General features: G+C 46.5%; 1 long non-coding RNA gene across 1 annotated transcript; it reads right to left on the bottom strand.

Annotated features, from left to right (window-relative positions):
* Positions 1-3,724: 3,724 nt before the first annotated feature.
* LOC115246984 (uncharacterized) lies at positions 3,725-6,983 on the bottom strand. Its single transcript, XR_003886084.1, has 3 exons — positions 6,911-6,983; positions 4,027-4,105; positions 3,725-3,884 (listed from the first exon to the last, which is right to left on the bottom strand). It is a non-coding gene; the product is annotated as an uncharacterized lncRNA (long non-coding RNA).
* Positions 6,984-10,530: the final 3,547 nt, after the last annotated feature.

Raw genomic sequence — 10,530 nt, 5'->3', positions numbered from 1 at the left:
CAGGCATTTTCCTGAAGGCTCTCCCAGGCGGCATCAGGATATATTTATGATTCACCCTCTAACCACCACCCCCCCCAGTCCGCCACAGCCGTATTGACAGCTTGGACTCGAGCATATGTTGATGCAACTTTCAGCAAACGCTATCTCGGTTTCATCAGGGAGGTGTCAGCGGGGGACCAGGCCATCACGGCACGTCCTGTAAAGGATTAACGCAGGAGCTCTGATCTCCAGGGTGGCTGAACGTTGGTGGAGGAACACAAGAGAAGCCCATCACCTTCTGGGTGGGGATGTGTGGGAGATTATCGGAGTGAAAGAATCGACCCAAAGTTTTTTGTCTCAGGTCTAATTCTACCTGAGCTGCTTACAGACCCAGACGGCACCAAGAATGGGATGAAGATTGGATGGAGGAGGGATAATGGGATGTGATAATGGGATGAGCAGAAACAGAGAAGGGTACTGGGAGATGAAAGGTGAAGGATATGAAACTGGAATCCTCATTAGACAATCGGCTGACCGGACATAAATAGTTTCCAATGTGTGCCTGATGGTTGGTTGCGCTCCTGCACTCTAACTTTGTTCATCACGTTCATAAAATACCATAAAATGAAAGAATATATCAGAGCAGAACTCAGCAGAGGCCCTTTTCCTTCAGCTCAATGTCACTGGACTTCCTTTTATTGCCATTCTTGTCATACATGTGCACAGCAATGGTTGCTCTCACAAATATTGCTGCTTTTCAAGTGGCTCATTTTTACATTTCCTCACCTTAAAAAGGGCAAAATGGTGCAAAGTAAATTAACACGACCAGTTAAAAGGCTTTGATTCTACTCATACAGATGAGGGTGTTTTCTTTTTATAGTGTTTGGATAAAATAGCTGCTGGAAACCTCAGGACAGGAGCATCAGCACCCGTTTTGTGTAGAACTTTCTGAGATGACCGAATATCCATCTGATTAAAACTGAATTGTCCTGTGTGCAGAGGGACAGATGGACGTGCTCCTGCCAACTGTTGCCACCATGGTGCTGCAGGCACTGCCAGCATTCCCACCTCATAAATGTCACCAAACTTAAGAATCTTAGAATCTTCCTGAGGGACTTGAGCCACAGACCTTCGTTGTGCTACCACATCTTTTTTGGTGCCGCCTGGGATTGAAAAGTGTCCCTTCCCAATCGAGTCATAATCAGTCTAATTGGATGATTTACTGTTTATATTTACTCTTTTGAGAGCTGCTTTTAAGGAAATGATGAGAATGCTTAAAACGGCAAAGACGGAAGAGCAGAAAATGTCATTACTTCCTTTGGAGCTGCTCAGTATTATTTCTAATCATTTTCCTTTCAAATCCATCACCGCTGCGGGAAGTTCCACCTCTTCTGTAACGCTCGGCCCGCGTCCTCTCTCCCCAAGTGAATGAGAACTTTCAGAAATTAATTACGGAGAAACCGTCTTCATCGCATCGCCATTATGGGGGCGGGGGGGGGCTCCTGTGGAGAGCAGCCCTCTGACACACTTAGCCACAGTCCTGCTTTAATTGTGCAGAAAATGTGATTTGTGCCCCCTCTTTACTTTCCAGGAAAAAAGGGGGTGTTTTTGCGGGTGGGTGAGGGGCTCCGGTCGCATGAGCGGATTTGCTATTCAACCTTTTAGACAGCGTTTTTGTGTGCATGTCTCTGAAAAATGTGATTTCCTATCGCTAAAATCATTCTTCTGAATGCTGCTTATACTTGTTTTACTGCACATGGATTTAGACAAACAGAACATGCACACAAATCTGCGCACAAACAGCCAAACGTGAGCAGCATTTCATCCGGGAGTTGGAGTAAGTGATTGGTGAGAAAGGGGAGTAATGGAGAGACCGAAAGGATGGTGCGAGCCTTGAAACATCTTGAGGGAGGCAGAGTGTAAAGAGAGGGGGGAGCGAGGGCCAGACGTATTGGCAGAGGATGAGAGGATCGGCGGGCTGGGGCGGGCTGGGGCGCAGGAGTGGGAGAGGGAAAGAGACTGATAGGCGAGAGGAAGAAATCCCGAACACATAGCCCTCACCTGGATATGGTGCTCCGGAGCGCCGCTCAAAAACTGCTGATGTGACATGAAGAGCGAGAGCTAGCTTTTCAGCGCCGAGAAAAGTGCTTACTGGCTCTTCTTTTAAGAGAAAAAGGCTGGAGGTACGCGCCTCACATATCCTCTTTGTTTGGAGACTTTGCAGTGGCCAGCACTTTCTATCTCTCCCTATCTGGTCTCCATTTATTCTTCATTTTCTTATTCATTCCATTTGTTCTTCCCCTCAACTCTTTCCCGGGACACAGTTGTACGCCAATTTTGGATCAGCTGGTTCCCGAATAATCCCAAACAGAGCAGATTTGGCTAAATATCAGCGCTGTTCCTTGTATGAAGCATGTTTCACTGTATAGGAGTGAGATATTGTTGCATCTGCGGCTTAGACAGCCTTAGAAATTCTGTTGTAAATGTTGGGAATTCTGCTTTTAAATGGTTTCACCAGTTTCAGTGTCGATACCGCGGAGGCTGAGGAACATTTGTCAGAATTCCAGCCACATTCAGGTGGCAGCATTTTGTTTTCTGCAGGACAGATTGATGATATTCGCAAATAAGCGACACCGCGGCACCAGAAATGGAGCTAAAGCAGTATTTCAAGAGAGGAGGCTCCAGCAATGGGTCTTGGAAAAAGACAATAAGCCATATATATTTCCAGAGATGTTGAAAACGCCGTTGTGTTGTTGTTTCCATCATAAATCCCAAAGAAATGTTAGAACAAACAACACCTAAAAGCTTTTTATTTTAATGCTAAATGTGAAAAAGGAAATGCATGAAATAAATTAGGGATCCATGCTTGCCTTGCCAAGGAACGCTAACAGTATTATATGTAAAGAATTCTGGGGAAAAAAATAAAAGATCAGTATTTGTTTTTTTCCATTCATAGAGATTAAAACCGTCCAATCAATGGCAAAGATTTGGGTGGATTAAGTGTTGGTTTTGGCACAAGGCAAAATAATATCAGTTGCATAAGTACAAAGGATTTATCCCATCTCAAGGTTTGTCTTTCCGTCCTTAAACCTCTGCGCTTTTGTAATCACTCTTTCTAAACCATCTTAATCTCTTAATTCACTTGTATCATTCCAATGGCTATTTCTTTCCACCAGCGGCGCTTTAGAGCTCCTAATCCTCTAAACTACAGCAGATTTTCTGACCGGCACTAACTCCAGCACGCATTAAGAGACATAACCAAAATATATGTTCACCAGGGGTGGATAACAGCTCTCACCGGAGGGGACATTAACCTGGCTTTAGGTCTTGGGGTCAGTAAATCTCCTCTAGGATTCAGCGAGTACGCGATCCCATTCTTGTTGAGACGACCCATAACGTCCCAGTGGATGTAATGGCTGACGTGCCATCATTAGCACGAGTACATTTTTGGTGTTACTGGAGGACAAGTATGAGAAAACGTACAGGAGGAGAGACCTTAAAGGAACCGGAGCAGAAATAACAAAGATCCTGGCCTCCTTTAGCTGTATCCTTTAGGGAAATCAATGGGTTTCCTGTACATTCTAATATTATATGTCCTAAGTACAGGGGGTACCTGAACACATCATGTGAAACAAAATGTGAAATATGACATAAATAACAAGGACTAAGAAATAACAAAATATGAAAATCCAGGTATATTTGTCCTGCACATGTACAAAGACGCTGAAAAATCAGACTGTAATAGCTAAAAGGTTCTCCACTGTATTAGCATGCTAACCTGCTACACTTGGCTGGGGGAGTAAACATGGTAGAAAGCTGCAATTAGATGCTGCACAGGACTGAAAGGCTGTTTCTTATCCTGTCCCACAGAAGAAGTTGGTCAAAAGGGTCCAGGAGCTGAGCTTCTAAATTCGTGGAGATATGGAAGATATAAAATAAGTTTGCTAAAGAACTGTTCTCATTAGTGGAATTTTGTCTGTGTTTGACCATAGAATAATGGTCTACAGTGTCCTGAGGAGAAGAAAGAAAGGAAGGATAGATAAATACCTCCATCATTCATTTCTCAGAAGGCCGTTGACGTCTCCCCTCCACAGGACCCACTCGCGCACACCCACCCTCCTTTTATCTAAAAAAGAGAAAAGAAGAGAAAATGTTTCGCAGCCTCTCCCTGACAGCCAAAATAAATTGCACTTACAAGATCCAAATTACATTGTTTAACCTCAAAATGATTGGTCCGGGCCCCTCTCCCGGGGCCTGATCGGTTTGTGATGTATGGCTTTAGTTTACTGCAGAACTGCAAATCCCACAGTATTGTGCACCCCCGCCCCGCCCCGCGCACGCAGCAATGGAGCCAAAGGACATTTAATGTTTCGTAAGCCCCTTTTTTGCACTCGGCTTTAATTTGGGAATATGAAGCCGCACGTTTTGAAAGAGGGAATTATTAGCTGGTGATAATCTCCCTCCCTCCCCTGCCCTTGTTTACTGCACAGCCCTCCTCCTCAGCCCAGCATCCTCAATCCCAAACTGAATGAAAGAGGAAGGGGAATGACAGTGAGGGGGCAGAGGAGGAAGAGAGAGAAAGAGGAGTGAAATTTGTCTACTTGTTTGTTGTGTGCCGCGTTGTGCTGTGAGCATGTAATAAGGCTCAAAATGCCACCGGTTCAAACAATCACCCACAGGCGCCGTTTGAACGTGGGCATGGGCGCAGTGGCATGTGTGCGCCTTGATGAGATTTGCACATAATTTCGGGGGATTAAGAAAACCAAATCATTCTGCTGTTCCGTGCATGGATTTCTTTTTTTTCTTTTTTTCTTTTTTAGGGCTAAGTGTACGTAAACAGATAAATTGCTTTTGAAAAGCTTAAATCTAATATGATGGATGTCTTTTGCAATGGATGCTGAGATTGACCAATAAACACACTGATGGGGAAGACCGCAGCAATATCCCAGCGTAATGATAACAATACGCAAAGAGCGGCGGGATCTGTCAGCCCGCCTCCCATCGTCGTGGAAGTCCACGGTTTTAATCATTTTGTCCTATCCAGCCCTTCCTGTCGGCTGGCCCAGTGGTGGTATCTCCGCGCGTTATGGGAGGCACCATCTGGAAGAGCGAAATATTAATGGCAAACGCAGATCTCAGCAGGTCTTGCTGTTCTAATCAGCCAGCTTTCAGTTTCACACTGCTCCTAGTTTCCAGGGAGGGTGGAGGGGTGTGGCTAGTGCGTGTGAGCGTGCACGTGGGGGGGGGGGGGGGGGGGGGGTGTTGGTAGGGGTAGCATGTGTGCTAAAGCACGATTGATGCTTTGTGTGGTGGCTGAATACAAATGAAGGATTTGTCAAACTGCAATATTTGGGTCCCGGTAGATTAGCATACGGCACCAGGCTAATTATGCACACGCCTGATTGAACAGAGTCAAAAGAAGGGGAATGTGTAAACTTGTGGCTGCCGCAGTCTTCGATTTCCATAGAAATGGCATAGGTGACACGTGCAAACAGGGAGAAGGCACGCGGCCCCGCGCGCGCTCCACATGCAAATACACGCACGCGCAAACAGCGGCCGAAACCATCTGCACGTGCACGTGAGCCGCCAAACCTTTTGGTTTACAGCAACGAAGCAGAAAGATCAAAGTAAGACATCGTTTAAAAGACGTCACTCCTTTGAATTATGAATTATATATTTCTATTTTGTAAAATCGTCCGTCTGCCACATCTGTGGGATAAAGGTGCTGTTGGCTCCGGAGGTCATAGCTACTGTAGTCAGGGGTGGGGTTTATTCACCCCCCCTGGTCAGGGCTCAATCATTCCCTGTGGGAGAGTAATAGCCCATTCTGTTGCTCTTTTCATTGTGTTCACACTCATTTTGATTGTTTCCTTTTGTCATTATTCCTGCAGAATTAAACACAGCATGAAATAAATGCCACCGGCACTTCTATTATGTGTTATTGTCACATTTCAGCACGTGCGCTCACTCTTTCTGCAATCATCATAAAGGTTTGCCTTGTATATTAATTCCCCCTCCCCCCTTATCCTTTTTCATCTTTGTGCTTCGTTTTTATTTGGGCTTCAAAAGAAAGTTTTTTTTTTTTCCAAGTTTCCTCCTTCTGAGTTTGTAGTTGCAGGTGGAAACGTATCCTGTGCAAATGGAAGTATAGCATTTACATAAGAAACTTGCAGAGAAAAGGCGCCGGGCTCGTTTAAGTTATGTAAATTTCACTGACATTTGTTCTTTTTCCAAGTGTTTGTACTCCCAACCGCCCCTCTTTTATATCCTGGCCTTTTATGGCATGTGCAATCGTTTCAGGCTCCGCTGAAACACAATATAGAAGTATTGATTATTTGAAGGAATGCTACTCTCACTTTTCTGCTATTTAAAGTTGCCGAAATCTTGGAGCGCATTCAATTTTTATTCAAATGCCTTATCAGCGGTGACATTTTCCCTCAAAGCGCTTTTCTCTCCCTGCCAATTCTCTCTCCTTCCTATCCGATTCGCCCAGTTCCGCCTAAACGACTGGCTTGTAAACGGCCTCGGTCTTCCCCTTTGCACAGAACAGACAGCTCTGCCTCCGTTTTTAGGAGGAACAGCAGCTGTTTAAATGGAAGGTTGTCCAATTATCACTGTACTGGAGGCAGATTCCTGCACATCGATACCGGGATCAATCAGGAGTTAAAGCGTTGACACCCACGGCCGCCATCACTGCCTGGATTAGTTGGTGATGGAGGGGAAGAGGGAGGAGCTTCACCTGTGTATTTATTTCATTAACGTCCATTCTATGGCCAGCGGATGTCCCACGGATGTCCCACGGTCCGGAGTAGGACCTCGATGTCCTCGGAACCGAAAGTTTGGCCCAAGTTTTATGGACGGGATATTAAACATAAAATAAGATACGACTCTGGAATGGAGCTCAGGTGCAGCGGAGCCCTCCCCTCTTCACCTCAGCTATCTGGGAGACGTTGATGTTGTCAGACAGTGTCTGTCTTCCCGTGTCCTTCGTCTGAAGAGGTTATCCTGCAGAATGAGAGAGGACGGTTGCAGTAAAGAAACACTATTTGCTGCTTCACCCTCATATGGTCCGTGCCACCTGTCCCCAGAGGAAAACTGCTTGTGTGTGTGTGTGTGTGTGTGTGTGTGTGTGTGTGTGTGTGTGTGTTGGCACTACCTGGTGAATGAAGCAGGTGGTGGCCCTCATGTAGGAAATGTCTACACCAATCAACAGCCTCTCCTTCAACCTTGGGCTCCGGGGTCCTGCCCAAGTTTCAGTCACCTTGTTTACAAAGCGAAAAAGAAGGGGGGGGGGGTCGATGCCCAGCTTTATTTACTCTCTCGAGGAACGCCATCGCCCCTCGCAAATCTTCCCAGAATAACTGAGGGGAATCACTCAGATCGGGAGGAACAGACCAGCGGCGTGGTCTCCATCTTCTGGAGGTACGCTGTTCTTCTGGGGCCCGTTAAGCGATGCTCTGTGGCCCCGCACAGGACCCCGAACTGCTGATCGACTGCAGCTGCCTCGCATCCACGTCTCTAAATAAAAGGAACGGGACGCCTTCATCTGTCACGAGTTTGGCAGTAATTTAATTTTAATGATCTTAAGAATCTTTTTATAGTTTTGATTTGCTCTGCAGCTGCGCGCGCTGGCTCCGCTCCCAACGCGCTCGCGTGACGGTCTCGGATCAGCGTCTGTCACCTCCACTCCACGTCCTGTCGCATCACTAAAAACCAAACTGGGAGGGGGGGGGGTGCACCTGCACATCACATCACTGGGGTTTATCTGTCTCACAGGTGAAGACGACATCAGGAGTTGGTGAGTAAAGAAGTTCTGTCATTAACAAAAAAAAGGTTAATGCAAAGAAAAGCCCTATGTGTGCGATTTCAATTACCCCCCCCCCCCCCCCCCCCCCTCCCCCTCCACCTACGTTTCTTTAATAGAGGTCTTCAATTAATTTCAGAGAGGTTTTCTCCCATTTTTCTCTCCGCTTCCTCGTTTTCATTAAACGTCCCTGTTGGAGCTCTGCAAACTGTGTATTACATTAGCCGGTCAGCACACAGAGGAAGGGGGGGGGGACGTGGGTCCATGTTTTATTACAAGCCGTGTCTTTGAGATGCAATGTAAATCAGCGGGTCAGTGAGGTCAGCAGAACACATTAATTCAGCGCCGCGGATGGAACGATGAGAGGAGCCTTGCCTCCAAGGCTGCGTTCCACTGGCCCTTCCTCATCACATGCAATCACATCTAACACCCAACAAGGACCTTTTTAAATTATATATCGTTAACGTGAAATTAATCTCAACTGTGGTGACAGCACACATCTGTTTTTCTTGGGTATTTATAAGATATATCTTATTAAGAGGTTCCATCTCGGCGGATGGTTGAAAATAATAATTAAACGGGGACATTCTTGAGGTTTTAACGTGCAGGAGCCGAATTGTTCTTCTCCAATTTTGATAATTACAGTGTTTATCTGAGACAATTAGTCGACTTTAAGATTAGATTTCGGCAAAAACAGAAGCCAGTCAGAGAGCTCTTCAGAGGGCTCCTGCGGTGATAACAGGAGGAGGACTTTGAAGAGGCGCAGGAATTTGTTAGAAGAGAAAAATGGCAGGAGAACAGAGGCAGGAGGCGTGGCTTCAAAGCCCACAGTGGACCTGGGGTCCAACCACGACCACTACTGGGCACAAATGAAGCTGCAGCACCTTTTGTGTCACACCTGTTCATCAGCAGAGTGATCGACAGGTTTCTTCCCCAAACAAGACACATTTGTGCGCTTTTCTCTGCAGTCCTGAAACCAAAGAGGTGAATCGCGTCCCCCGGTTGTGCCAAACTCAGCCGGCATCCGACGAAATCCCGTTATTCTATTCATCAGAATCGTCGCTTTTAACTCGATACAAGATTTTCATATCTGATGCTTCACAATTCAAATCGGCATTTGAAGGAAGAGATTTTGTGTTGAATGAATTTCACTACGTGTGAAAAGTTTCGGAAACAAAGCTCAAAGTGCTAATTGCAATATCCCCCAAAATTTTAATTACTCAAATCAAATCATCCATAGCCTCATTATTTCTGCAGATTTCACACAGACAGCTGGCTGCAGCTGCTCGTCACTGCTGTCTCCTGTTCGGCTCCACGGAAATGTCTTTGACGACAGTGTTCTGCAACCTTTGCTCGCGTTCGTCCGCCATCTGACGGGCGCTTTGGCGGGGAACGGGTGGCTGGGGGAGCGCGAGCCAAGCTTCCTAATCACCCACTGCTACAGTCAGTCCAGAGCCCTCTCAGCAGAAGCCCCCTTTGGGCCGCTTCCTCCGGTGCCAGGTCTCCTCTGAGTGAACTCTTTAATTAATAATCAAGCTAATTAGACTGAGGTCCCCCATTGTGCACCAACGTGTGTGTGTGTGTGTGTGTGTGTGTGTGTGTTACAGAGGGAAAGCCATTTGGTTATGACAGTAAAACTCAATGGCGCTCTAGTGGCAGCTACGTGTACCTAATACTAACCTGCACACTCCAGATACACTTCCTGTATTGCGTAATCATCAGGACAAATACAGAAATACAGCTAAAAGGAGCAGGACGTAAGTATTTCCTTACCTTCGCTCAGCTTCATCACGATTCCATCGAGATGTCGGCAACTCTGCACCATTTAGACAAATTAAATTCATTTTCTTTCCCATCTGAAGCTCCCTTCCTCCCCCGCTGCCACCCCTTCCCTCGCTCTCGCCACCAGCCTGGGCCTGAACGTCTGGCAGGGGAGGCGGCTGGAGCTGGGGGCCAGTTCTCTATATTAGATGTCAGGCCTCAGATAGGGACTCGCGCCTGTGGGTAAACACCCTGACAGCTTGTACCGAGGATATTTTGTCGGCCAGATTGAGCCGCCATTGCTTTTTGAAAGGAGACAAAATAATCACATCGTGATTTATCTGATGTCATAGAACAGAAGTTAATGTAAACAACAAAATCTGGTCCTTTTTTTAAAAAAAAAAAAGAGCTTTAGCCTGTTTCTTGACCGGTCTACACAGATAATGGTGGAGTTTCTTCACATTACTACAGAACAAATGATACGGCTGACCGGACATCTGGTCACTCTCCGTCCAATAAGCAGCATTAATAGATGATGGAGATTGTGTGTGTTCACACTGTAAAATTAATTATGAGCAGTAAAGGTCCCGACGCCGAGGAACCGTCAGACGGAAAAGGCGAAGACCTTCGCGGGGCAGCTCCTGCGTTTACGACCGTATTAAAAATCATGAGCTCAGGGGGTGTGTGCGCAAGACAAAGTGGGGGGGTGAGAAGGGGGGAGCACGCAGGATGATTTCTTGGATGCATGAGCTTTCAGTATGGCAAATTAAATTTGAATGCAAATGCGCCGGAATTTCTTGACAGTCGGTGATAAAAACCCTATTATGTTTAATGATATGCTTTGCGAATGTGCACGGGTAGAGATTGGTCCGCAACTGGGGGGTTGGGGGGGGGGGGGCGGTCATCTTCAAACGTCTGCCTCCCCTCTCAGCGGCGGCTTTGAACTGCACACGCACACGTACACACAAGCATGCACATCTCTCCTC

This window comes from Takifugu rubripes, chromosome 19 (genome assembly GCF_901000725.2).
Source record: "Takifugu rubripes chromosome 19, fTakRub1.2, whole genome shotgun sequence".
Classification (NCBI taxonomy): domain Eukaryota; kingdom Metazoa; phylum Chordata; class Actinopteri; order Tetraodontiformes; family Tetraodontidae; genus Takifugu; species Takifugu rubripes.
Note: the sequence above shows the minus strand (reverse complement) of the source record. Positions and strands in the feature narration are given on the sequence as shown.